The following is a 5,894-nucleotide window of genomic DNA, read 5'->3' on the forward strand; positions in this document are numbered from 1 at the left end:
TAGTCGAGTACCAGCTCCTGATATCGATCGAAAACTCAGGGACCTTTAACGTCGACGTCATCGACATCGAAGGATGAACGAAATCGCGGTTAAAAGGGTGTGTGCGTGCGCTCTCTCCCTCTCTCAGAGAAAAGGATTTTGCTCGGTGAAAGGCCAGAAGGTTTCACGTTAAATTGCTCATTCTTCGAAACGAATCAACGAACCAGCTAGCGAGTCAAGCATTCAGACTTCCTATAGAATGTAGACAAATTTCGACTCTTTATACGGGGTACGTTGTACGAAGTTACCATTCCAGTCGATATCGATCCACCAATAGTTTTCAATCTCTTTCTGCCTTTCTCATTCTTTTTATTATAGATCGAATATCAAGAAATACAAAGTACAATGGGAATATCGCGAATTTCTTAGAAATTGATTTTATAAATAAATCAATCAATGTGCAGACTATATTGTTGGATTTAAAAAATTGAAAATTAAATATGAAAGCAATGGGGAAAAAATATTGGAATTGCAATAAAGTTATAATGACTATTATCAAGTTGCCCGTATAACCGAGTACCGTGTAATAAAAACTACGAGATACACAGGAAGAAGACACACGGTTAAAAGTCGTTATTGTAAGATATCGAGGATACAGATTGGACAGTTGACCAAAGAGCCGACCCTCGTTCCTGTTGCTACTCCCTCCTTCCTTTCTTCCTTCCTTCCTTCCTTCCTTCCTGCCACTTTCTTCGTTGCTTTTTCTTTTGGAACAATAGCTTGATGCGGAAGTCTTGTCGTTTACTCTGAAACGAGGGTAAGAACATTTCTATCGGTTTCGAAGTCTTATCCAACCGCAGAGTCAATAAATCTGTAGGGGTAGTTCGAAAGTGGAATCGATTCTTGTGTTAAGTTATTTTTTTCTCTCTCTCTCTCTCTCTCTTTTCTACTATTTTATTTTCCATTTTATTTATCCTTCGTATTTTCTTATTTTTTTTTCTCACTATTAAAGTCTTCATTAATGAAATAGTCCCTTTTTTTTTTCTTTTTTTTTTTAAATCGTAAATATAAATATCACAACGTTACTCATATTCGCATAGAAAACAAATTTGTATCTCGCGATACAGAAAGAACATTTCCCGATTTAAAAGCTCGTCGTTGATATCAAACGAATAAAAAAAATAAAACAAAGAGAAATAAAAAAAAATAAAAAAATACGCTAAGCTTTTGATCGCGTCGACGTGTTTCGTAATACATAGACTACGATTACACGCAGTAGACCTTACACCCCCACACGATCCTTTTGTCTCGTATATAAATACATATGTGTGTGTATGCATATGTGCATGTATTTATATACGAAGTAAACACAAAATGCGAAAACGTGTTTTTTTTTTTGTTTTTTTACAAAACTTTCATAGGGCATACCTTATTTGATCTCCGTTTGTCGGTTACGTGACTACTCAGTGGGATCGACGGTTTGCGTGATAGTCTGCAAGGGGTAATTAAAAGACCTTTAGAAACCGCGATGCGATTATTTCCTTGGCTCCTTTGACACGCGATCTTCTTTTCTTTTTTTTTCTCTGAATGTATATGCGAATGTGTGTGTGTGTGTATGTGTATTTATATTTACATGTTTGTATATGCAGAAAACGATCATATATATTTTCATTAATTCAAGAATTTTTGATTCATAGGTTGTTAATTACAACTATACCATCAACGCGATACCAACGTCAACTGTTTTTTTATCAAATATGTACGATAGGTAATTCCAAGTTTTCCATCCTTTATTTTCTCTTTTTTTCTTTTTTCTTTTTTTTTTTTTTTTTTTTATACATCGTACAATAGGTATACAAAATAAAAAACTAAATAAATAACTGTACAAATAAATAAATAAATAAATAAATATATGAATAAATAAAACTAACAAACAACAAACAAATATAATATGATAGGCAAAGAATTTTCACCGAGCTCGAAAATTTATTCACGTAATGGATGAGTGGCGAATTCGTCGCATAATTAATTCAATGATAAATTGTGCAATTAGTATGCAAATACGAGTTATAAATATAAGCAAACACACGTTTCAATGTATTATATACATAAATATATATATTTATTTATATAGATATATTATATTATATTATATATATATATATATCGATATACGTGAACGAATTGCGCCGTTCATCGTCAACGTTACGAGAGAAAATAAATTGTTATAACGTTTTATTGGAATATTTTTCATAGGAATAATAAAAATAAACTAGAAAAAAAGCGAGAAAAGGAGAAAAAGAAAAAAGAGAAAGAGAGAGAGAGAGAAACAAATTGGGAAATACAGAATTTTCGTACATGTTTTATCGAAAGAAGTATACATAACAATCGTTAACTGGCTTTGATCAGGAAAAGGGTTTGTAGTTGTGTGGGACCGATGTTGTTCAATATCGACACATTATAATATAACTCAAACAATTTATAATCGAACCGATATTATATATTGGAATATGTGGTGGACGTAATAATAGTAGTAGTAGTAGTAGTAGTAGTAGTAGTAGTAGTAGGCATCTATAATATCAAAAATTTCCATTTATATAATCTGTTTACTGTAAAGTCATCTCCCATGAAAATCATAATACAATATCCCTACCCTTAGCACAATATTTCAAAGTAGCTATAGTGGATAATAGAAAAAGGGTGAGAAAAGGGTTATAAAGAGAGGGTCATAGAACGTATTTCAAAAATGATAGTACATATATCCGATTTAGGCAATCGAAACAAGTATTACGAGAACGTATTTATCCGATTTCGAATGAAAGAGCTAGACGATAAATTTTTTGAAATATTCCACCGCGAGACAATTCTTGTTTGCTCGCCAGAAAATGGTTTTAAGCTAGCAAACGAACGAACGAACGAACGAACAAACGAACAATCGAACGAATGTATGCGAACCATAGGTATCAACAAACGTATGAACAAACGAACGAACGAACGAACGAACGAACGAACGAAAGAACAAAGTTTCTCAAATGACCGATTGAAATAAATCTGTGGTTGGCCCTGTTGCTGGTTGGTAACTGGACGGCACGCGGTTGCCTTACGCGTGATCACCACGAACATAACTAACGAGAAATTTCCATGTTTTAGTATCCACGATAACTCGATTAGCGGGCACGTTTCACAGGATTCAACAAGTATCGAAATCCCAAAATTCTATTCGTCGCTCGTCCGTAGGTTATAGTTCGTTCGTATGTACGTTCGATCGTTCGTTCGTTCGTTCGTTCGTTCGATCGTTCGATCGTTCGATCGTTTATTCGTTCGTTCGTCACCTAGAAACTTTGACAGAGGCCGATCTATGACGGGTAATGTACCTTCTATCGGAAACGTGCTAGGAGAAAAATGGATAAAAGGTCGACTGGTAAAAAAAAAAAAAAAAAAGAAACAAGATGGGAGAAAAAGAGTGAGGAGGAAAGAGTAAGAGGAAAAAGGATAAAAATTTGTTCTCGTTCGTGCTAAAAGTTCGATTAGATTCGAGTTGCATTTGAAATTTTAATAGTCCTGTCATGCTATTAACTTTGAAGACTTGCTGCTTCTTTCGAAAATATCATTCTTATTTCTTTTACCTTTTCTTTAATATTTTTCTTTTTCTTCTTATTCTACTTCTACTTTTTCTTCTTCTTCTTCTTCTTCTTTGACTATATTTCTTCCTCCTCATTTTATTTTCCTATGTAATTGTCGACTATATCGTGACGAAGGCTATAAGAAGACTTTCCTATTTGCATCCACCGTCGTAGTTAATATCAAGCTCGGGATTGGTACGAAGAAAAAAGAATAAGACAAGAAGAAGAAGAAGAAGAAGAAGACTACGACGACGACGACGACGAAGAAGAAGAAAAATAATAAGAAGTAGAAAAATAGATCGAGGCTCGTTCTTTCAGTAAAAGATCTACTCAAGTCTCGTAGCAGTAGCTCGCAGCTTCTAGAGATCGACGTAATACTGAAACTTTTTGTCCTTTCGAATGTTTCAAGATCTTCATTCCTTACTTTCTTTCTTCGTTCACTTTCTTACACTTTTCTCCCCGTTCAGGGCTTTCCCACCTATTTTTCACGCTAAAATAAAGTATCCTCTCGGTACAAAGAATAAATGAAATTCACTAAGTACTCGTTTCCTTATCGATTTGTCGATCGTGCTTGCAAAATTCGAACGTTACTTAGGTGGGTGGGTTAATGTTTGCTTCTCCGATATCCGGCAGCTTGAAATCCGTTTGAATTCGTAAAGCGAATAAAAGCAAGCACGAACGAGCGAGCATAGATATATGAAGGGGTGGGATGAGGGGTTGGTTGCTTGGTAGGCGGGTGACCGAGGGTTGATATGAAAGAGAAATGGAACGAGAGAGTTATGAGGAGAGGGGTGGTGAGAAGTAGCAAGAGATTCCCTTCGACTTTGCACTCTCTCCTCTTTGCGTTCCAATCGATTTTCAGATACGTCCGACACACGTTTTAGAATCCACGGAGGTTTTTCCCATAGCTTATGGTTAAAAACACGCTTCCTCATTTTATTATTTTTTTGGCCTAAGCGAGACTCATTCGAACATTGCCCCCAGTTCATTCGTTGATTCATTTACCCCACGTTGTCGGTGGTTATTATTTTTTTTTTTTTTTTTTTTTTTTTGGTAAAGAAAAAGATTATTAATTGCTTCCGAAGCTCGCGTACAATTTAAGCGCTATCCTTTTTTTACGTTATTATTTTGGTTTCTATTTTCCTTTATTTTGTCCGAGCTATAAAGAGATTTTTTCATTATTTTTTTTTTTCTTTTATTTTTTTTTTTTTTTTGGTAACATCGCAAAGTCGATTTTCATTCGAACGGTAACCGTTCCGAGATTCGATAATAATCGCTTTCCAAGCTTCGTTAAATATGCTCCTAGAGTTTCACGCCTCTTAAATGGATAACCATCAAACGAAATTAGTAGACCCTCACTGTACCATAATCCTGGCTCGTTTATCAGAATTAGCTCGATAGCGTGACGAGAAAAGTAAGCGACTCTGAATTGGTATTTTCTCTTTTTCCTTCTATCCCTTACTCCTTTTCCCTTTCCCTTCACCCTTTCTTTCCTTTCCTTCTCTCCAACGTTCGGGAGAAAATCGCGGAATTTATCCTGCCGGTTCCAGTTTATTAGTGGTCAATCCTTTCCTTTCGAGATACTCGCTCGATTTGAAAAGAACCGATCCCTTCGATATTTTACTTCGTTCAAATTGGAAGCTGCAATTTTTTCTTTTTTCTTTTTTTTTTTCTTTTTTTCCAAACTTCCCAGCAAATTGATGGACAATAAACTCCGGTTTAAAGCGCACTTATCCTATTCGAGTATCGACGAAAAAACTTTTAACTACGTTCGTTTGTGAAGACAAACGAAGGGGATTTTATAATTTTTCTTTTTTATTTTTCCATTATTTTGTTCTTTTTCTTTTTCTTTTCAAGGAAAATTTTTTCATTCATATTTGAAATAAAGATTTTTTTTTTTTTTTTTTTACACTATATAAATATTTCGATTGAAAAGAAAAATAAGAAAATGAAGGGAAGATAAATGACGAAGAGAAAATTATTACGAGACGTTCGATCGAGTCGTTAAACAATTATAATACATTTGTATATATCATGAGAGATCGTAAGAAGTTGGTGTTGTTGTTCTAGGAACAATTAGCCTTCATTATTATTTCACGATGAAGAAGGAAAAGGAAAGGTATGGTGAATAAGGAGCTTGATAGGGAACAACCCGAGCAGCTAGACATTTAAAGTTTACGTTCTCCGGTGCGATAATTAACAACTGTACGGTAAGCATCAGACTCGTGTCTTTGTACTTCTGTATGTGTGTGTGTGTGTGTGTGTGTATGTTCGTATAAGATGGTAGGTATA

The 5,894-nt window shown here is 34.7% G+C and overlaps 1 long non-coding RNA gene across 1 annotated transcript in view; it reads right to left on the reverse strand.

Annotated features, from left to right (window-relative positions):
* Positions 1–276: 276 nt before the first annotated feature.
* LOC149033393 (uncharacterized) overlaps positions 277–5,894 on the reverse strand; it is a 5,703-nt gene continuing 85 nt past the window's right edge. The window contains exons 2-3 of the long non-coding RNA XR_016179014.1: positions 1,408–1,471; positions 277–785 (exon numbers count right to left, since the gene is read on the reverse strand). This is a non-coding gene — a long non-coding RNA (uncharacterized LOC149033393). The remainder of the gene's footprint in view (positions 786–1,407; positions 1,472–5,894) is intronic.

This window comes from Polistes dominula, unplaced genomic scaffold (genome assembly GCF_049000335.1).
Source record: "Polistes dominula isolate Pdom_NZ unplaced genomic scaffold, Pdom_raw_medaka contig_27, whole genome shotgun sequence".
Taxonomy (NCBI): domain Eukaryota; kingdom Metazoa; phylum Arthropoda; class Insecta; order Hymenoptera; family Vespidae; genus Polistes; species Polistes dominula.